We start from the raw sequence: 22,422 nt of genomic DNA, 5'->3' as shown, positions 1-22,422 counted from the left end.
CAGCAAGGTGGGGACCAGGGCCCAAGGTCACCCAGGGAGGAAGGACAGCAGGATTAGCACCAACCCTGCCAGCTTGTGCTGTCAGCACACAATTGGCATCCTGGTTGGCAAGTGATTTGGCCAAGCACTGCACATAGGGATGGACAGGAGAGACTAAACAGGGCACTATTTTCTCATCAATCCCACAGACCTCGTCACTACAATAATGTCTTTAACACACATCTTCCAAAGATAGATACAAACCCTGATGATGTCTTGGAAGATTTCATTTGCAAAATGATTCTGTTGACCTTAGGAACCATTGCAAATAGCTATGACCTCTGGGTACATCCTCTGCTGCGGAGGTCAGAGGTTAGAGTTGTCAAGGATGCAAAATAGTGCAAGAGCTCCCACATGTCCAATCACAGCACAGAGCTTTTGATTCCTCATTTTAAACTCCCTCTCCCTGAATAGAGCGCCTGAGTGGCTCAGTTGGTTAAGTGTCCAAACTCTTGATTTCAGCTCAGGTCATGATCTCAGGGTCAAGCCCTGTCCTGGACTCCTTGCTGAGCATGGAGCCTGCTTAAAATTCTCTCTCTCACTCTCTCTCTGTCCCTTCCCCCACTTGCATTCTCACTCTCTTTCTCTTTCTTTCTAAAAAAAATAAATAAACTCCCTCTCTCCAAAAATCATCAGCTCATAAGATTTCACATTTGCTGGTTCCAGTGGTACAGGATATTAGCAGAAGAACTAGTGATTTTCTAGAACTATTTAAAGAAGTATTGGAGCACAGAAACATGGGAGAAAAAAAAAACAAAGGATAATATGTAGAAAATGCCAACTAATGCAAGTAGATAACATTAATTGAGCATGCACAAGGCAAGCACTGTTGTTGGTGTTTCATGAGTATCAATCCATTTAATCTCACACTAGTCATCAAGAGAAGCACTAGTTTCCTTGTACAGATGGAGAAACTGAAGCACAGAGAGAAGAACTAAACTGATCCCTCAGTTTATGTATCCAGGCAGATTGAGACCCTCTCTTTGACCACCATGTCATATCGCCTGACCCCGCAAAATGGGCACTGCATCAGCCTTTCAAGGGGGAAGACGACGTCCCCCCTCAACCATCCCTCCCTTTTGCTTTACGGAAAGGAAAACAAGTGAATTCATTTCTCCTAGTCAAGCAGTGGACAGCAAGGCTCTCTGTTATTGCTGAGTTTCAGGTATTTCTTCTCCCCTTCATCAGTGGTCAGATGGATAAGGAGGAACTGGCCCAGCCAACAGGTACATGACATGCTGCTTGACATCACAGGTCATCAGGGAAATGCAAATCAAAACCACAGTGAGATATTGCCTCACATCTGAAAGAATGGCTAGTAAGTATAAAAAAAGATAAGAGATAACAAGCATTGGTGAGGATGTGGAAAAAAGGGAACCCTCATGCACTGTTGATGGGAATGTAAATTGGATGGCCATTATGGAAAACAGTATGGAGGTTCCTCAAAAAATTTAAACTAGAACTACCATATGATCCAGTGATCCTACTCCCAAATATATAACAAGAGAAAATGAACTCAGGAGCCTGAGAAAGTACCTGTAGTCTTGTGTTCACTGCAGCATTATTCACAATAGCCAAGACATGGAAACAACCTAAGTGTCCATCCATGGATGAATGGGTAAAAGAAATGGTGGTATATGTGTATAGTGGAATATTATTCAGCCACCAAAAAAAGATAAAGAAATGCTGCCATTGCAACAACATGGATGAAACCCAAGGTCATTATGCTAAGTGACACAAGTCAGTCAGAGAAAAACAAAATACTGGATGATCTCACTGACATGAAGCATCTAAAAGAGCCAGAGAAACAGAGTGTAGAGTGGTGATTGCCAGGGACTGGAGGGTGGGAGAAATGGAAAGATGCTGGTCAGAGCACACACGCTGCTGGTCGTAAGATGACTAAGTCCTGGGGATGTAACATACAGCGTGATGACTACCGTTTACAATACCGTATCCTTGAAAGTTGCTTAGAGGGTTAGTTAATTCTTGAGTGTTCTGACCACCACCGCCACAACATGGTAATTATAGGAGGTGAGAGAGGTATTGGTCTTACTGTGGTGATCATTTCACAATATATACGTGTATTAAACCATCATGTCATACACCTTCAACTTGTTACATGTCACTTATATTTCCATAAAGCTAGGAGGAACAAAGAACTGGTTCATTCTGACCAGCCCGAGTGGCTCAGCAGTTTAGCGCCACCTTCAGCCCAGGTTGTGATCCTGGAGACCCAGGATTGAGTCCCACATCGGGCTCCCTACATGGAGCCTGCTTCTCCCTCTGCCTGTGTCTCTGCCCCTCTCTCTCTCTGTCTCTCATGAATAAATAAATAACATCTTAAAAAAAAAAAAGAACTGGTCCATTCTAAGGGGTATTGGCTCTATGGGGAGGTAGGTATGAGTCTGGGCTACAGGAACTCAACTGGGCTTGAGTATTTGCCATTTCTTTAATTCCTTCCTTGCCAGACCACTGGCAAGATGAGCCTCAGGTTCTTCTTCCATGAAATGAGTATGATAACATCTAACCCCCAGCATCCTTGCAGTGGTTTAAAAAGCTCTTATCCACAAGGTGCTTGGCGTGGTGCTTGACACCCCATAGGGAATCAGTAAATGGAAGCCATGGTCATGCACACCACAGTCATGAAATAGAACAATGTGAGTCCTCTGAGCCGGCCTGAATCGAGGAGTAGCACGAAGACCTGGCAGGAAAGGATGTTTTCCGCACTCAAAATTATCAGGGAGCCAAGAGTTAAAATCCCTGCCTTCCTCATTAGGATGAGCACTGGGTGTTGCATGGAAGTGATGAATCACTAAATTCTACTCTTGAAACCAACATCGTACTCTACGTTAACTAGCTAGAATTTAAATTAAAATCTGGAAGAAAAAGAAAAAACCCTGCCTTCCACTAGCAACTCCGCCCTGTGAGGACAGCCCAGGGTTCCCACCACTGTCCAGCAGATCTGGGAGTGAAGCCCAAATCTACTGAGGTTGCTGTCTGGAGAACCTCAGGGCAAGCTGAGCTGAGCCTAAATGCAGAGGAGAGCTTGGCCTGTTCATAGTCATCCGGGGTCCCAGCCTCTCGGAGACATGGATTCTCCGCCTCTCCATGGGGCTCTGGGGGGTAGGGGGGTTGGGGCAGAGAGAAGGCAACACGTGGGTCAGAGGGCCCGGGGTCTGAGGTCTAGTGGTCCCTCTCCTGCGGGACACTGGTCAGTCACACCCTCTAGGCTCAGGTGGAAATGAGGACGGAGCTGCTGCTTTCACTTGGAGGAAGAGCTAGTCTGGTGGCTTCGCACCTTGAGGTACACGGCTGAGAAACCAGCAGAGGGTCTCTCTCTCTGACCTCAGTTGGTCCCTGGCAGTCAGGACAGGGGTTACCAGGCAAGGCCCAATCCTGCCCTGTGGCTCCCAGCACCTGCATCCACGCACAGCCCCTCCAGGCCCAGGGCCTCGGGGAGAGGCCGGCCTGTTTACTCTGGTTTCCCAATAACTCCTGTTTCCAAGAGCTCCCTGCCAACTGGAGAGGGAGGGAGTTGGCCACAAACAGCCATGTCCAGGGGCAGCCAAGGCCTGAGGCAGAAGCACAGGCCACACGGGCTGTGGGCTCTGAGGACCGTGGTCATGGTACATCTGCCCCAGTGGCGGCCGCTCCCTTGTGCCCACCTTCACCAGCTGACTCCTGACAGCATCTCTCTTTTGGATCATTCCTTGGAAGGCAGTGAACAGGAATTTGACTGTAGAAGCTCCGCTTGGGTCACAGAATAAGAGAGAGAGAAGAGCCACGGGGGTCACAGTGGACCCCTGATGGCCTGAAATCACCGGGTGCTGGGAAGCATGGGTAGCCGGGGGTGAAATGCCATTGATAAGTGGGCAGAGTAAGTTCCTGCCCAGGGCCAGCTCTGGCCAAAGTGTGTGTGTGTCTTTGCCCTCCTCTCTCTTACACACACACACACACACACACACACACACACACACACACACTTCTCTCCACCTTCTCACCCTACATGGGAAGCCGTGCGGTTCACAGGGAGGTACCCAGACCTAGGAGCCAGGAGACCTGGGCTCAGGTCCCAGCACTATCACTTCTTAGTCTCACGGCCTTCATCTGTCTGGGCCCCACCTGTTTTCTCTGCAAAATGAAAATATCACATTGGGTCAGGGTTTCCCAAAGTGTGGTTTTGTGGTGCACTAGTGTCCAGGGAAGAGGATTCTGGGATCAACCAAGTCTGGAAACACCTGGCACTAGCAGCATAGGCACACCCCTCTCCCATTCTTAAATATTTCCATTGCAACTAGGACTCACCCCCTGCACATTTTCAGCACCCCTAGATACACAACAGATCAACAACGCGCCTCCTGACACTTCACTGGAACCGGAAACGTTTGAAGCAATCCCTAGGAATGCTCAAAGTACTACTCGCAAGCAACAGGTGGTAAATTATTTCTATTCTCAGGAATGAATCAACTCGAGATAATTAAGACTGACCCTCAAATTCCTGAAATCCTTTGAATAGCATCAAATAAGAGTTTCCAGAAAGTTCCCCAGAGAAGCCAAGCACACTGATTACACCTTGGAGGAGACAGAAATTCAGTTTCCCTTGTGCTGCTGCCACACAAGCACTTTTGCTAATGCATCAAAGATTTACCATATATGTTTCATTTCATTATTTATTACCATCCATCATCTTCAAAGACGCTGGCACTTGTACTGCTTCCCGTGCCCAGTTTCTACCAGCCTCGGGATTTTTGCCTGACTTGTTTGCGCACACCCATCTCCTTGTGTTGTCTCTCTTGCTGCATGTGTTCACCCTGAGAAATGATCCTGCGCCAGACACTGGCTTGGTTGGTTGGGTGCTAAGAATTTGAACATAACGTGAGAAATGATCCCAAGCCCACGTGGTACACCTCCCACCTGAGAAGGCAGGCAGGTGGGTAGATAAGGGATTCGTGATGCCTTATGATGGAAAGTGACTGGAGCAAAGGCCACCATGAGAGGCACTTACGGACACTCCCAGGGGCACAGGGGAAGGTCTCACCGGTGCTGCCTGCAGACTTGGCCAGCTGTCCCAAAGGCCATGTAAGGAGAGTTGTGAAGCAGAAAGTGACTCTGAGGGCAGGTGGGAGCACTCTAGGCACCAAGGTAATGCAAAGCCCCAGGGGGACTCCAGGCACAGGGTATTTTGGGAATGGAAAGTGCAGCCGGTAAGCCACAGCAAGAATGTGTATTCCAAGGCAGGCAGGGCTAAACAACAGGACTAGAAAGGCAGTTTGGGGCCACTTTATGACTGGTTTGACGTGCAAAAGTAAGGAGTTCAGCCTTTATTCCAGAGACGGAGGAGGAACACGTGAAGACTGTGTCCAGAAGGGGGTGGCGTAATCAGGTCTGAGTGTGAGAATATTCACACAGAAAAGACGGGAGAATGAGTTCAGAGAGGTGGAGCCCACGCATTGGCTGGGCTCTCAGGGAAAGTCCTACATGGGTGAAAACGTGAAGGAGGAGTTGGAGAAGGAAGGCAAGGCAGCTAGGGGACCTGTTTCAATTGTTCACATCAGGGATGATGATGGTGCTGGGTGGGGAAAGAAAGCTGACAAACCTAAGACACTTCGAAGGCTGAAGCCAGGTGCCCTAAGGATCATGTCCATGGCTGCACCAGTGGGCAGGGGCAGAGTTGTGACTTTTTCTCTTGGAAGCACCAAACGTGATTCCCAGGTTTTCCTGGCCTTGACAACTGTGCAAGTGGCATCACCCCACCACCACCACAACTGAGACTTGCACACAGCAGGAAAAGCCAAGGCTGGGTGGGGGATAAGGCATTTGGGCATGCTGAGCTTGAGGTAATCGCAGGACATATATTGGGGGATACCAAGCCAGCAGTGAGAGAAATGCATGGGTACAGTTCACAGGCAGAATCAGGGCTGGAGCTGCAGCACGAGTCTGTATTCAGACATCCTGAACTTCCAAATCTCTGCACGGCAGAGGGTGTGCAGTGGACAGCCTCCACACGTCCGTGCAGGCCCAGCACCCACCCAGCCATCAGCAAGCTGGACACAGATGATGCAGGTGCCCCACAAAGAAATGTCTACTAAGTGCTCAAAAAATAGGCAAACTTTTGATTCCGACTTCCATTCACATAGAGGTGTTTCTGGGGTTCCAGGAATTCACAACATAAGATGGACCTGCTATCCAGGAGGATGAAGCTCTAACTCCAAGGGTCCCCCACGAACCCACCCTGTGTTCGGAAGGCCACTCTCTCTTGTACAACATAAAGAATTTCTGTCATGCAGGGATCTTCCTGTCACTGGGGTTGTTTTCACACCTTTTCTGGCTTCGGAAAATAGTTGGCTGAAGAGATTCCCGTTACCTTGGATTGCTTTTGCTAGTGAAGTAAACAAGAGATTGTGAATGATGATAACAAGGGAGCTCATAATGAGCTTTCCAGTTATTTTATTATTATCAGACTTTGCTCAGATAAAGAACTGGTCACATGAAAGAGGAGTTTCACAAAAGTATGGAAAGGCAGACAGGATCCTGGGAGAGGTCCTTCAAATCATAGGTAGGCATTTCCCTAGTTCTGGAAGATTCTGAAGTCCTACCTCCTGTGAGCAGTCCCATTCCTCTGGCAGGGCCCAGGGGCAGGGGGACTTCTTATTCTCTCCTAAGAGCTGTGTTCCCAGGCCACAGGCGCCTGATGCACACCAGCTGGGCTGAAATGACCTAAGGAGGTTGTGGGAAGAAAGCCCTTCTAAGACTTCAAGACTTCAACCTGTATCTTCAAGGACTGAATGGAGACCCCCATGGAAGAGGCCCCATCACTCCACATACCTGCCAGGTCAGGGACCACGTGAGACTCAAGGGAGCGCCAGAGCCTGTGCATTCCCATGTGTTGTCAGATAAGAATCAGCCAGAACAAAATGGAACAAGATGGGTCATAAAAGAAAAACTTGTTCACACTATTTACTATTTACAGGACATAGAATGTTTGTGGGTAGAAGTTCATGCCGGAAAAGACTAATAAAGGAATTGAAGATTTTGGAGCAAACAGCTTGTATGGCTCAGGGAATCGGGGAAAATTCTTTCATTATCAGACACTGTGGTTGCTAAAAGGGAGAGGCTACCACATTTCACTAGATCAGCATTTGCTAAACACAGGAGCTTGGAATTTCCTCCAAATCAAAACACAGGTTCATCAACCCCTCTATATTTTGTTAAAAAAAAAAAAAAAACTAAATTAAAAACAGAATATGAATGCATTGCAGAGACTCTTTCTAAGTTTTCCTTGAGTTACATAAAGCATCTGAGTGAAAATGTAGGATCCATTGTTTTGAAAGTCTCTTTTTGAGTTGAATTCATCACAAAGGGAACATTTACTCACTTGGGGGCACCTTCCTAGCTTCCTGCTTATTCGGCAGGTGGGAACTACAATCAAATCTACTTTAGTAATTCTCCTTTTTTTTTTTTTCCCCTAGACCTAATGCTTTTACAGCCTTCTATTGTTCTCTATTTTCTTACAAAATCAGGCCACTCATTTGCCTTTATGCATGCATTCAAGCATCTTCTGGTGGATAATAAGGAATTTATACAATTTTGACATTCTTCTCCTCTCCAGAGGCTGACATGGGGGATCTTACTGGAGGGACTGCAGCCCTCTCCCTGGAGCCCATGTGGAAACTGTGTTAATATTTCTGGGCAGAGAGCTATATCATTTTTTTTCTTTTTTTTTAATTTTTATTTATTTATTATAGTCACAGAGAGAGAGAGGCAGAGACACAGGCAGAGGGAGAAGCAGGCTCCATGCACCGGAAGCCCGATGTGGGATTCGATCCTGGGTCTCCAGGATCGCGCCCTGGGCCAAAGGCAGGCGCCAAACCGCTGCGCCACCCAGGGATCCCAGAGAGCTATATCATTAAAGGCAAGAGCTCACAAGTGCTCATCAAATGTGAGCATCTCTAATTGGAGAGACAAAGCCAAAGTGGCGGCATTGCCCGACCTCTCCTGATCCCGTTCCTGTCTTTACCATGGAAGGGCTTGTTGGGAAAGGGACTCCACAAGGAGGAAACACTGAAGAGTTGCAGAGTGAAAGGTTGGGGCTTTTCTTCTTACTTTGTATATGTCTTGGTCAGAGGATTTCTCCTACTCCTGTGATGCCAGTTGGGTACAATGAAGTCATGCAACCTCCCAGGATCCAGTGAGCCAGATGCTTGTGTCTTCTCTGCAGCCCCATGCCACCCCATCTGGGCTCTAGGAGACCACAACTGTTTTGTTTTGGTTTTTTTAAGATTTTATATATTTATTTGACAGAGGGAGACAGAGAGAGAGACTAGGTGGAGCAACAGGCAGAGGCAGAGGGACAAGTAGATTCCCCGCTGAGCGGGGAGCCCAATGTGGGGCTCAATCCCAGGACCCCAGGGATCATGACCTGAGCAGAAGGCAGATGCTCAACTGACTGAGCCACCCAGGGGCCCCAAGACCACAACTGTTAAACAAGGATCTAGGGAACAGCAGCATCTTACCTGAACTGACTGAAGCTTCCCTAATCAACTCTTAAAATAGGGCAAAGGATAGGGAGGCCCTTCTATTTCCAACACTTTAACCCAAAACCTGACCCATAATCTTACAACTCAAGAAAACAGAATGATTTGCCCAACTAATCCAAAAAAGATACTAAGTCACCACTATTTCTCAATAAATGATGATGATAAACATTTATCATTAGCCATGGGACCATGTGGACCCAGAGAATCCTCAGACACATCTATCGCCTTCTTTAATTTACGGGGAGGTTGCATCCCCTTTTTCAATCCTATGAATACTGGTACATTCTTTTGCTGATCCCAAGGTAGCTGTCTTCCCTATACTCTGCTTACTCACCTCCCACCCCAAATACAGAGATTACATCACATCACATATATTGAGATATTTTGGTCTTTGTAGACCTACTGAAAAGGGATTTGCTATATCCAGTTACTGCACATAGAGCAGATAGTATGTCTGTCATTTACAAGCCCCTCGTTCAAAGATTAATCTGCCTTGGCCTAATCTTGCTTCTGCCCCTGGACAAAAGCAAGAAGTTCAGTTGACAAAGAAAAGTTTCAGGAACCTGACACTATAGTATCTTTCTCCTCCGTCAGTCCTTCCATCTAGCCTTCATCCCTACAACCCAGACAGTATTCCAAAGATCATTTGCTTTCAGTGTTACTCTATGACATAAGCATTTATCAGACTATGCCAAACTCAAAAAAGAGTATCCAGGGATTTGGCTTCTCAGTGGGGTGTTCTAAATCTGCAGGAAGTAGACTAGCCTGAAACACACTCCATTTTCTTCTGAAAACAAGTTTGCTTCCTGAGATACACAGAAGGGTGCCCAGCACATAGCAGGTACTCAAGAAATATTAGCTAAGATTCCTCAGGTTCTCTAGGTCATCTGTTTCCTTCGGTTCCCTCTTTGGATGAAGCACAAATTGATGCATCTTGGGAGCTCTTTATGGGCAAAATGTCTGCATCATTCAAATTTTATCATGCTGGAGAACAGCTGTAGGAAATGAAACAATCTCAGCTGAAGTGGGAGCCCACACATAATCACATGCTTTGAGCAGATGCGCTACCATGATGGTCTACCACGGATGCACATGAATAATGGAAAAGCAATCGAATATCCTCGAGTATTTTCATTTTCACAGCAGGGACCCAGGTTTAGCTATTGCTTTCATGTGGCAACACTGAAAATCAAGCATGAATGAGGTCCTTCTGGAGCTAATAAGCGATTATCCTTCACCAAAGAAATGGGACTGCAGTGCTCGCATAGCAAGACTTTGTGTAACTTGCAATCCATGTGGTCTATAGTGTTGATGTGAGCTCCTGAGAGACTGGACTGTGCCCGTGCTTCTCTTCTACAGAGTCTAGCATGGCAACATACGCACTTGGTGCTGGCAAATGTCCGTTGCTATTGTTCAATAATGATGGCAGCACCAATTTTATGTCCAGGTAACTGCCCCAGGTGTTTTGATAGAATATAGGCATACCTCATTTTACTGCACATCTCTTTATTATGCTTTGCAGATATCACATATTTTATGAATTAAAGGTTTGTGGCAACGTCGGAGCAAGCAGGTCCACTGGCATCATTTTTCCAAAAGCTTTTGCTCACTTCATGTCTCTGTGTTACATTTTAATAATTCTCACAGTACTTCACTTTTTCACTGTTATTCTGTTACGGGAATCTGCAATCTGTGATTACAGCTCATTGAATGCTCAGATGTTGGTTAGCCTTTTTCAGCAATAAAGTCTTTTTAATTAAGGTATGTATATTGTTTTTTTAAGATTTATTTATTTGAGAGAGAGAGACAGCATGGGTGGGTGGGGCAGAAGAGAGAGAGAGAGAGAGAGAGTCTTAAGCAGACTCCTCGCTGAGTGCAGAGCCTGATGTGGGGCTTGATCTCACGACCCTGACATCATGACCTGAGCCAAAATACCAAGAGTCAGACACTTGGTCGAACTGTGCCACCCTGGCACCCCTGTATATTGTTTTTTTAGACATAATGCTATTGCACATTTAATAGACTACAGTACAGTATAAATTCCACTTCTCTATGCACTAGGAAACCAAAACATTCATTTGTCTCACTCTACTGGAATATTCACTTCATTGTCGTGCTCTGGAACTGAACCTGCAATGTCTCCAGTCTGCCTGTACACCTCCCAGAGATCTGGTTAGGGCACAGATATCGGCAAATAGCAAGCTTCCTTTCTCTTTGGAGAGAGAGAGAACAGCTGATAGTAGATGGTGAATACCCACCGATGGCAGCCCAGGAGAACTGGCAAATTGGTACAGAACTGGCCAAGGATATGAAGGAATCAAGGATCTAAAGTTGGCATAGCTACAATTTACAAGCAGCTGGCTCTCTCCACACACCGTGAATTAGCGAACACCTGGGTCACAGACATGCCTCTCTGTCACCAGAAGGACACCTGTCTGTGCTCAGAGTGTAGGTCACAGCTGCCCCCTTCTATGGCTGTTACTCTGAACCACCCCCCTCATTTACTGAAGTATCTCCCAGAAAGGGAAATCCTGTTCCCTCCAGATGGTAAATGCTTCTGTGGGAGGAGACTTTCAACCCCACAGGCCAACGACCTTGAGTTAGCAGAGCTGTGAACTGCAGGATGCCACCAGGAGAATGGCCTGGCCTCAATTCCTGGAAGTTCAAAGTGAAGTCTCCTGAGCTGGAACAGCTGGAACATCACATCACAGCTGAATTCTGTTCTCAAGGGGAGCAGGGGCGTGACAGATGTTCCCCCAACCATGGACGTTATTACAGATTCAGCTCAACCCCTTGTATTCAGGAAATTAAGAGCAGTCACCACAGAGCCCAAGTGTGATCTGCAGAAGTGTTTGTTTTTGTACAAATAGATACTGTTCTCCCCACTGTTGGAACCAAGCAAGGGGATCAGTGCTAAGGTTCCCCCCCACCGCCCCCGAAGTTGCAAAGCACGAGGTGTGTATTTAGAATTCAACATCCCCACTAACTGGGACATTGTAGGGGCCCAATAAATGTTGAATGCATTCAACCCCCGACCCCAACGGATAGCTTCGCAGCCTCCTCTCAACATTTATCTTTCAACATGCTAAGTTTGCTGTAATACTCCCAGGAAAGAAAATACTCTGCTTTCCTTGACCATGGAGGAAGTTCATGAAGACAAAGACAATAGCCACGAGAAAAAAATGTAGAAAAGAAAAAAGAAAGTCAGGTCTGGACCAAAAAAAAAAAAAAAATGCAAGTGGTGAGTGGGACAGGAGGCCTGGAGGCCCAGAGTCCAGGGAACTAGTGATAGGCGTGAATCATGCCTTAGACAGGGTTTCCAAACAACCCCCACCTCCACCCCCCACCCCCAATTAAATTCTGAACTGCACCACAGGATTTCAACATCACACTTTTTAGGAGTAAGGATCCACACAGCTTCATTTTTAGATACTCTCCCCTACTGCTTCTTAAGTTTGAGCAACACTAATCTACAGGCTACAGAGGGAAGTTTTGGGGATAAATTCAACCCTGCCCCCAAATTTCTCCACACTCTCCCCGCTCCCTGCTCCCCCTTTCTGGGGTCTTACTGGGTCATCTCCCTTTTTAGGACTGCTGGCTCCCTCGTCCCCATCCTGCACAGGTGGTCTTAGGCCTGCCAAGGAGGAGCCCTACCCAGACTACATTTCCCAGACTCCCCCGTGGCTGGTTCTGCCCAACAGGTACTGAACCCTAGAGGACAAGGAAGGTGGATGAAGTGAGGTGGAGGCTACTACTCACAGTCACCGAGGTATGACATTCATCCAGGGCCAGCCATGAAATTTGCAGAGACCAGTGTAAAATAAAAAGCAGGGACCCTTGTGCAAAAAGCAGGGAGGAAAGTTTCCCCTTGTTTCCACAGTCTCTTTCTCAATCTGCCATCCATGGTGTTTGTCATCTGCTTCTTATTGTCATAAATATCCTAGGCCAGTGACCCCCTTCCACCTCCACTGTAGGCCCTGATTCTCCCTCCCCTCCCCATAGCCATGCCTGAGCCAGCATAGGGGTGTGGGGGGCGAGGGTGTGGGGTGGGGATGGGAGCTGCAGAGGGTGATGGGAGAGAGCAGAACTCACCCTGGAGAGGCAGCCGGATGGTAGAGGGGAACCCCTGTGAGCTGAGGCTCCAAGCCCCTGGCATATGCTGGCTGGACTTGATTCACAAAACACAAACGCAAACAGAAAGCGATTTAAAAATTTCAAAATGGTCCTTGATGTACTGGCCACCATAGCTGCAGGTCCTGGGGAGCAGGCCCTAGTTCATGAGGCAAGGAGCAGGGCTGATGCCACAGCCTCAGCATCGTAGGAAATCCCCAGATTTGGATCATTCTCTGTGTTCCTGATCCTTCCCCGCCTCCTGGCCTTGGCAAACAGGGACTCTCCCTGGAATCATTCCGAGAATCATTCCTGGCAGTTCTGCTTCCCTAACACTTCCAACTGTGCCAGTACCTGAACCTCTCTGGTATAGGCTGGCTGTGCCCCCCACATTCACATCCGGAAGCCCTGACCCCCCCCCCATGTGATGGTACTGGAGGTGGCGCCGCTTAGAGGCAAGTAGGTATAGGTGGGGGCATCAGGGTAGGGTCCTCATGACGGGACTAGGGCCCTTATAAGAAGAGGAAGAGACATGTTCTCTTGTATGATTGCCTTCTCTCCTCTCTCTCTCTCTCTCTCCTCTCTCTCCTCCACTCTCTCTCTCAGCCATGTGAGGACACAGCAAGAAGGTCTGCAAGCCAGAGAGCTCTCCTAGACACCAGACACCAAATCTGATAACCTTGATCTTGGACCTCCAGCCTCTAGAACTATGAGAAATAAATGTCTGTTACTTAAGCCCCCCCCCCCCCAGACTGTGGTATTTTGTGACAGCAGCCCCAGCTAAGACACCCTGTGGTGCTCACTCTGTGCATATTCAGGAGTTTCTGCTTTCTGCAGTGGAAACCAGTAGAATCTCCTCCCAGAGTCCTGGGGCCCCGGGCCCCTGGGCGTGGCTACATCAGGCTGCCTAGGCACCTAAGTCAGCCACTTCCTGGAACCCCATGAACACTGAGCAGGCTGGTGCAGATGAGGATCACAGGATCAACCTCCTGGAAATTGTTTTTAGCAGGAAAGTGAGTGTCTGAAAAACTATGCATTTCCCAAACTGCTAATAACCTAAAAGTAGCCTTTGACCTCCTGATCATAGGAAACATTTCTACATCTCAGACATTGAGAAATGCCTGAGTTCACTGCCTCCCTGCAAATTTACCATCGGGAAAGTCCATCCTCACTGGCTCTGCTGGTGGGTGGTTCCACGTTCCTCCAACTTTTGGTTCTATGGAGACTCAGAAGCATTGACAGCCTCAACTGAAGGCATTTTTAAAGCAAGAAAAATACAACTGAGATCAGCACATCTAAAAATGTCACTTTGCAATTAGTCGCCTATAAAAATAAGGATCACACCTATAGACTTACGCATGGTTGAACAAAACAAACTCGTTTGGTAGAAAAGAAATAGCTGCATCTTGGAATGCTTGGCGTAGACCCGAAATGCTTGGTGGCTGTTTTTCTTTCTCCCTCCCCCCAAATCACACTAATGACAGTCTGACACGGCCAAGCGTTCCTCCCCGTATGTGGATGCCATAAGACTCTTAAGATGAGCTCATCTCTCATGATGGCATACACATAACTTCACTCAGGTTTTAATTAGAGAAGGGATCACAAACCCCCATCTGGCACCACAACTGCCTGACCAAAGGTAATTACCAATTGAGTGGCTTGAGCTTGGGAAGACAGATAAGTCCGGAAGGATCTAGGCTTGGAGGGGAGGCGAATCAAGCCCAAAGACCACAGAGGATTTTATTCAGAAGAAATATTCAGAGCTGGGAGATACAGGAAAGGGTTGGCAGACAGACCCAGGACAGTGTAGTGTATTGCTGACAGATAGGAAGCAGAAGGCGCACCTCAACGCCTGCTGCACGTCTACTGCATCAGTCATTCAGCAAATGCTTATTAAGTGCCTGCTGGGTGCCCAGCACTATGCTTGTCCTACAGGCGCAGAATGGACATCAGTCAGCACTTGGATCTAACAAGCTCCAGTCCACAGGGAGGAGAGAGATAATAAGCAAATAATCACATGATCCTATTGTGCAGAGAAATTACACAGTGCTCTTAAACGCGTTGGTAAACGATGGCCAGCTATCTACTACTTGTTTCTATAAATGAAGTTTTACTGGAACTCAGCCCACCTCCTCATTTACATATTATCTATGGCAGCCCTTGCCTTACAACTGAAGAGTTGAGCAGATGCCTGCATGGCCTGCAAGGCTGAACACTGACTACTGGTTTTTTTTTTTTTTTTCCAGAAAACAGTTACTGACCCCCAGTCTAAGGGAATAAAATGAGGCTCTAACTTAGACGGGGGTTTAGGAAGGCTTCCTGCAGAAAGTGGCATTTCAGAGAGATCTGAGACACAGAGGAGAATGAGTCGGCCAGAAAGAAGAGAGTGAGGTCTCAAGCAGAGGGAACTGTGTGAGTGGAGGCCAGAGGCAGGAAAGAGCTCCGTGTGTTCAAGGAAGGGAAGGGGCGAAGCAAACTGGACTTAGAGACGGTACCAGCCCCCCGACATCGACTGATAACAGCAGTAGCAGCTGCAAACCTTGAGCCACGGCTACGGACCAGGCCATGCACTAAGCACCTTACACATGGTAACTCTCTATCCCTGTTACAGGGGCTCATGGCATCAACATGTTTACAACTGAGGGCCTGACAACCGCATGCACACTTCGTGCAACATTGACAAAATGCCAAGTGGTCACTGCAGAGGACTGGGGGGGTAGGACTAGGCTGACAGACACCTGGGAGGCCCGATTCCTGTCCCCCCAACCCTGGCCAAGTACCCCCTTCGCGATGTCACTACTTACAGGGAACTGACACGCAAGATGGTCCTGAAAAATAAGATAATTTTCTCTCTTTAATTATTGACATTCAAAAGAAGGAGACCCCTGGCTGGTAAACTGTCAACCTGATTTGTGATTTCAGACTTTTAAATCTATACTGGGAAATATGGAGAATAAGAAAAGTCCTGATTCCCAAAATAAGAGAAAAGGATGGATTCCAGAAAAGGATCAATGATGCCTGTTATCATCCTCCTTGAAAATTCTAGAGAGATTATTAAATGGAAGTTTTAGGAGCATCCAGAAAACCTTGAGGTAATGACTCTGAGCCACATCAACCTCCTTTCCTATCTTGGCAGGGTCACCACATTGACAGGTCAGAGGAATGCCACACAGCGTGATCGACCAAGGCTTTTACACCCATTCCTTGGGCAAAGAAAGAAACAAATGGGCTTTAAAAACAAAACAAAACAAACAAAAAGAACCTATTATGCAGATGTATTACTGGTTCCCCAATCATAACCAGAGAGAACACTGAGGAGTTGGCAGGGCTGGTGTTCTTTCTCTATCTTTCTCCAGGTGAGGGAAGCCCTCCCAAATGAGGAAAGCAGAGGCTACTTTTTCAGAGCTTGCCAGAGCAAGAGACTCAGCCACCATCGGTTGAGTTTGGCAGAGACTCAAAGGCAGGCAGAGGAGTGGAAGGCTCCACTCTGGGTTGGAGGCTGCCGGCATGTTGAGGCTGTAGTCGGCCTAACTAGAAGCAGGGCATCCTCTGTGGCTGGTTTAGGGAGCACATTAGGCTGAGGTCTCAGGCTGGCCCTACCCTGGGTACAAAGACAAAAGTTAGGGAAGTGCTAATAACTAATCAAGTCTTGACCACTCAGGGCCAACTGCCACAGGGGTTTTTGATTTGCTCCCTGGCCTGATGCTGCAGATTAGAGGTCAGAGTCCTAGAGTCACTTATGGTCTGGCCACTGTCTACCTGCATAACGTCCCTAATCCACCACCCTTCTGCGTCTCATATGGGGAGAATAATAGACTGCCGTGGGGTGGGGGGGGATTTCCTTGAAGGTGGCATGAAGACTGTTGACCAAGTAGACAAAGAAAACATGCAATTCATTAGCCCCAAATTCACAGGAGATAAAATTAAAAATCAATTAAATATCTTCCCCGAGGAAATCAGGGCCATAAAGAAATGTAAGTGCACCAGAGGAGTAGCTAAAACAATCGCCAGCAAAGTCAGTTTATAGGAGACCCATCAACGTCCAAGTAGATCAAGGGGCTGACTCGCCTACTACTTGGCTCTGCAACCTTGGGCAAGGCACTTGGTCTCCATCAGCCATAGCTGCTCAACTGTAAGATAAATAGGCTGAATTAAAATCACTCAGGTCCTTTATGGTTGCAAAATATTCCGGTCCTGCGATTCTCGTCACTTGGAGAGTTCTTTTATTCTACAAATGGCAGCTTTATGTCTGCCCAGCTAGATATATTAATTCATTAGGAGCTGAATTTGAAAAAAAACAAAACAAATCATACCCATGTTTTGTAAAAGTGCATTCATTCAACAATAATAATGGAACAATAACTATGAATAAAGCACTCTCCTTGGTGCCATGGGAGAAACAAAGAGAAAAGATCCAGCACCAAAGGACTGTAGCTGAGAAGTTAAGTATGCACATAATTAACTCTAAGCAAGAAACAAAGTATTCAGTGCCCTAATATGATACAAAAAGTGCTGCAGAAAATGACAAATACTCTGTACAAGCTGAGAGGCTTCACTAAAGGTGGTAAAAAAAGAATCAGCGAGTAATTGCATTTTTTTAGCCTATTATAATTTGCAAAGAATTTTCATTTGCTCCCATTGCTTCTCATCCCCTCCCCTCCCCCCCCCCCCCCGCCTTCCCCTCACCCCTGGCTATGGGATTTGGCACATCAGAGTACTACAGCAGATCTCTATTGCAAAAGGGCATTTTACCTTACTTTTGTTGTTTATTTATTTATTTATTTATTTATTTATTTATTTATTTATTATTTATTTATTTATTTATTTATTTATGCAAAGGGCATTTTAAAAGAAGGTTTATGCCAGAATATTGGTTGGCAACTCTACATTTTACAGGATGTTCTGGCCAGAGAAAACCCAGTCTCAGAAATTACTAAGTAATTGCAAAGAAGGGGCACAAATGTTCCCACGAGCCTGATTTTCCTTAAAGTCTCTGGTTCCTCCTCGGAAGCAGTAAATGCTGAAAATTGCCATTTCCTGCTTCCCTCCACCCCCATCTGAAGCTACTTGCAGTTGGGAGGGGTGGGTTTAAAAAAAAAAAAGTACCTCTCTAACACTCAGGATGCCTTTCATTTCTTTTCCACTGGCAGGAGAGGGTTAGGGGAGATTTTTCACTTGCCCCTTCCTGCCTGGGCAAGCCAGACTTTAATGTCAGCAGCTCTCCTGTTGCTGCCCCCAAATGCTTCAGTTTTCTCCCATTTAAGAGAAACATGCAAATCACAAAATACAAAGTGCCCTCTGCCCAGGAGGCACAGCCACTCCCTGCAGGGATGCTCTTCAGCCGGCCTCCAGTCACAGTGCACAAGTCTCTTAAACAACAGCTCTGGGTCACATTTAACACACCCCCTTCCCTGTGACAAAAATGACACACGAGAGGCACCTTAAATCGATAGCACCGTCTCTCCTTTAATGCGGAGCATTAGTTACTTCTTGAGCAGCCTTGGCAAATGGCAAATTGATTGTCCTGTGTGGGGTGGGAGGCAGGGATGCCCAGAGCAGTGGAGAGGCTTGCTTTCTCTATTACTTCCTTTTCGGGGTGACAGGGAGGCTGAGCAGGTGCACTGTGGCCAGGAGAGAGACCCGCATGAAAGAAACAGGAAGTTCTCAGAGACCAAGGGCTCCTGGTTTGTCAATTAGTAAAAACAAGCGCCCCAATACTGACTCAATATTTACTAAATCTGGCAAGGGATTCGGAGGTCCCTGCTGATGTTTTGCATATCTTCACAAATTCCCCCCAAACAATTAGCGGGTGGCTTTTTGAGAGTAGGGTTTCTCTTTGTTTTCCTGCAAACTCTCATGGGTGTGCCTATTTAAATTCTGTGACTAAAAGCCCTTGGGGATGATGCTAAATCTGTAGAGTGCCTAATCATTATTCTTAACAAGTTCACCAGCTACTTGTGGCCAAACCAGCTAGGGGACTCTCCCCACCCAGTCACTAGTGTATACATCTGGCGAGCTCTGGGCCTTGCAGGTGGCTAACCCATGCAAAGAGACAAAAGGAGATCCCCAAATGCCCTGCCAATTATAAGTACTGAACTACCCAGATTTGTATTTGTTTGGCTGCTTGGTTTTGCCCTCTTTGGAATATTCACTTATGTTATACTGACTTGCAATAAACTAACTCATTTCATCAGTAGATAGGTGTGAATTCCTTTTTTTTTTTTAATTCCTTTACTTAATATTCTCCTGCAAAGCTCCAAGTAAATATATCCTAAAAAATACAAAATAAAAAAGCAATTAAGAAAGTCACTGTTGTCAAAAGCTTGAAGGCAAAAATCTTTGATAACAGTACATCCTTTTACAGCCAGCCAGCCAGCCATTCCTCATTTCTCTCTTGGGTTTATTGATGACAGGCTCATGCATCTACAGAACAATCCAGAGAGATGCAAAAGCAAACCCAAATATTCTCTCTTAAGCCCTGAAAAAGAAGAGTAGGGGTGAGAAATAGTTTCCCAAAATATGGAAAGATGAATTGTTTTCTTACAAGAAGAAAATAAATTCCTTGGCAGCCTCCCCGGATCATCCCACCTGCACATTCCTGGGGGACCCTCTCTGCTCTGGTCCTTCAGGCCGCATTAGTCAGGTCCAAGGGTTCTCAACCCTGATTCCACATTAGAATCATCCGGGGTTTTTTGTTGTTGTTGTTGTTGTTGTTTTCTTAAATACTCATGTCCTGACCCTAATCCCGGAGATTCTGATTTAATTGATCTGAAATGGGTGATTTTAACATGCAGCCAGAGTCCAGAACCACAGGCTGTAATCAAAGCCAATAAATCACTGCAATCCACCACCTAACCCTGAACAAATGTAGACAACTAGAAAGTCAATACGCTGCTAGCTCCGGATCTCTCCGAATTTTGTATCCAGGATATCATTAGGGGGGCTACACACTGTTGTCTGTGCCCACTTATGCTGGAGGTCAAAGTGCATTTTAGGACCGGAGAGGGGGATGGCTCCTCTTGAGTGATCACTCAGTAATTTTAGATACTATACCACAGAGAACCTCTCTCGATGCTGTAGGGAAGTCTATTTTCCTTTAAAAGGAAAGGAAACTATAAAATCAGAGCACGGTACTCCGAGATCATGTGTACCTAGACAATTTGCAAAGCAGGAAACTGAAGCCAAGAAGAAATAAAATGAAAACTGCTAAAGGGAAGTTGCCCCAAGTGAGAGGAAGCCAAGTAAAGTAGATGGTGGTCCAAATTTTCTTGCAGCAGATGAGGCTTAAGAGTAGGGCTCTGCGCACTAGGTAGGTAGCTAGCAGCCTCTCTGTGGCTCACGTTCCTTAGCAGCACAGTTCTCCGAAGCTGCTCCCAGGGCCGGGGCCAGGCAAGCCCTTACCTGTCAGTCATGGCCTCAGAAAAGCCGGTTTAGCAAGAGGACGGTTTGGGGGTATTTTTCTCATTTTTTCATTAAGAGATTAGATTGTTCTTTGTTCTGAGGGTCCATCGTTCCTGTATTTTTTTAATACCCTTAAGTTCTTCTGTGAAATGACTCTCAGGGCAGATTCAGTTGGTGTGGATGCGTGTATACAAAGTAGCAGCCCCAGAAATGTCTCCTGAACAACCGAAGGGAGGAGTAGAAAGCTCGTGTACACCCTAAGTAACTGTGCCCCGGGTGAGGCACAGGGTGCATTTTTATTTTAGCCACAAGGGCACAGGTTGCTCTTTGGCAACCAGCAACTGATTGGTGTCTCGAGAAGGACAGATGCCTTCGCTTCATCCACGATGCGCTGCAGTTGGTTATATGGGATCAATGGACCAGGCAGGGTGGTCGTGAAGGGGGGTTGAGGGGAAGGGCACATCTTCCAAAACTCTCGGGGACTACCTCTTGTTTGAATGCCCTAGCTCTCCTTTTACATTCTGATATGGGCCTGTCTAGGGGAGATGGGCAGCAAGGTCTCGCCAGAAAAGTGGGGTTATTATGGGTGCCCCTCACCCAGGGCATGCGAGGGGGCCCTCCAGAGACAGGAAAGTGAGGTTATAAAAGGGAACGAGAGCAGAAGGGGAACCCGGACCTTCTCTCTTGGCCCAGAGTTGTTAAGGGATCCGTAAATCCAGCATTTTCCTTCCAGATGGCAGGTGAGAGATTGTAGAAACAACCTGGGAACCAGGAAAGCAGATTCCTGACCTACATGTATGGAACCCACATGTTCCAAAACCCACATGTATGGAGAGAACCCCTGGGCAATAGACAGCAAAATCTACCCCGTGCCTTGATTTATGGAACTTGCCATGTTTCATTTTGCCTCTGTGATGATTCAAAGTGCCACCGGGAACCAGAGGAAGAGACACTGGAGAAAGCCTGTCTGCCTGTGTCTGAGCCCGCGTGTCAAGGGACAGCAGTGGGTGGCCACGCTCCCAGGCATGAAACACCAAACTGAGATTACCTTGGGCTCAGGGGAGGCTGCGGGTCATGCTCTCTCTCTAGTGGGGTCTTCCCTCAGAACCAGCTTCGAAGAACAGGTGTTGTTTTTCATAAAGGAAGTCAGACTACCCAACCACTGAACTGAACCTTGGCTGCCTTCCTTTTTAGTACGTTCCAATTGCTACTGTACAAAACATGCTGACTTTTCAGACGCATAGTTGGTCTTGTTTTAGGATCATCTCGAGCTCTCCCCTCCACCGCATGGAGTCCCAGAAGATGGCACATGGTCAGGGGCACTCCCAGCTTCCCCTGACCCTGACTCACTGTTTCCTTCCCTTGGAACATAGAGACCTAGACAATGGCTTTCTCAAATTGAGCACAGCCTCCGGGCTCAAGGAGGTCCTTAGCTCTTGAGGAATTAGGAGCCGGTTAGAAAGTGAGTGCTCTGCGGGAGGGCGGAAAGGGAGCCATCTGGAGCCCCAACTCCTTGCTCAGCCCCTGCAACCCACGGCACCAGACAGCTCTGGTAGCAGCAGGCTTCAGGAGGAAACATCGGTGCCAGAGTGTTCAGGCCTTGAGACTGTCACATGTTTATGTGTGTATTTTACTCAGTTGGATTCAAAACTATCTGAGCTTTCATAGCATTAAAAACAGAAATGAAGGCAAATCTTTCTTGCTAAAAGTCAACTATCAGAATGCTCTGAAGCTCTCTGGAGGCTGAGTCTCTCCTTACAAGGCACCCTGTAAGAGTAGCAGTGAGGACAGAATTTTATTGCAGGCGGGGCAAGTTCCACACACCTCTCTTATGGCCCTAGAGATGCTCCTCTTCAGAGGAATACAACTAAGCTTCTTTAATTCCCTGACTGCCATTTAAGTTCGAACACCTTGGACAACTCTGGGTGGGGTGCTGGGTTGACAAGATGCCACTCTTTTCTGGCCATAGCTCCTAATATACCAAGAGGAGTCACCAAGGGCCACGGTTATGCCACATGAGTCTCACTTTAGCTGCCTGATCCAAGGATAACTCTTAAACCAAGACAGGTCTATGCTGTCCCAGGATTCTGAGGTTTGGGAAAGGGGAGAGAGGGAGAGGGAGAAGAAGGAGGAGGAGGAGAAAAGAGAGGAGAGGAGAGGAGAGAAGAGGAGGGGAGGGGAGGGGAGGGGAGGGGAGGGGAGGGGAGGGGAGGGGAGGGGAGGGGAGGAGGATGAGAATTATTAGGTTGAGTTTTACCAGTGGTTATATCCTATGAAGAGGACTGTGAATTCCTAAAATGACATTCCAGAAACAGACCTGATTGCCCTCCAGGAG

The 22,422-nt window shown here is 47.0% G+C and overlaps 1 protein-coding gene across 3 annotated transcripts in view; it reads right to left on the bottom strand.

The window, feature by feature from the left end:
• The window catches only part of CAMK1D (calcium/calmodulin dependent protein kinase ID), a 433,233-nt gene that overhangs the window by 230,425 nt on the left and 180,386 nt on the right, over positions 1-22,422 (bottom strand). The window contains exon 1 of one of the 3 annotated variants that reach the window (XM_055331922.1): positions 12,669-12,864. The exons of the other annotated variants lie outside the window; for them this stretch is intronic. The gene's annotated coding sequence lies outside the window, so the exon portion shown is untranslated. Of the gene's footprint in view, positions 1-12,668; positions 12,865-22,422 lie in introns of those variants that run through there. 3 annotated transcript variants of the gene reach the window in all.

This window comes from Nyctereutes procyonoides, unplaced genomic scaffold, assembly GCF_905146905.1.
Source record: "Nyctereutes procyonoides isolate TBG_1078 unplaced genomic scaffold, NYPRO_anot_genome, whole genome shotgun sequence".
Classification (NCBI taxonomy): domain Eukaryota; kingdom Metazoa; phylum Chordata; class Mammalia; order Carnivora; family Canidae; genus Nyctereutes; species Nyctereutes procyonoides.
Note: the sequence above shows the minus strand (reverse complement) of the source record. Positions and strands in the feature narration are given on the sequence as shown.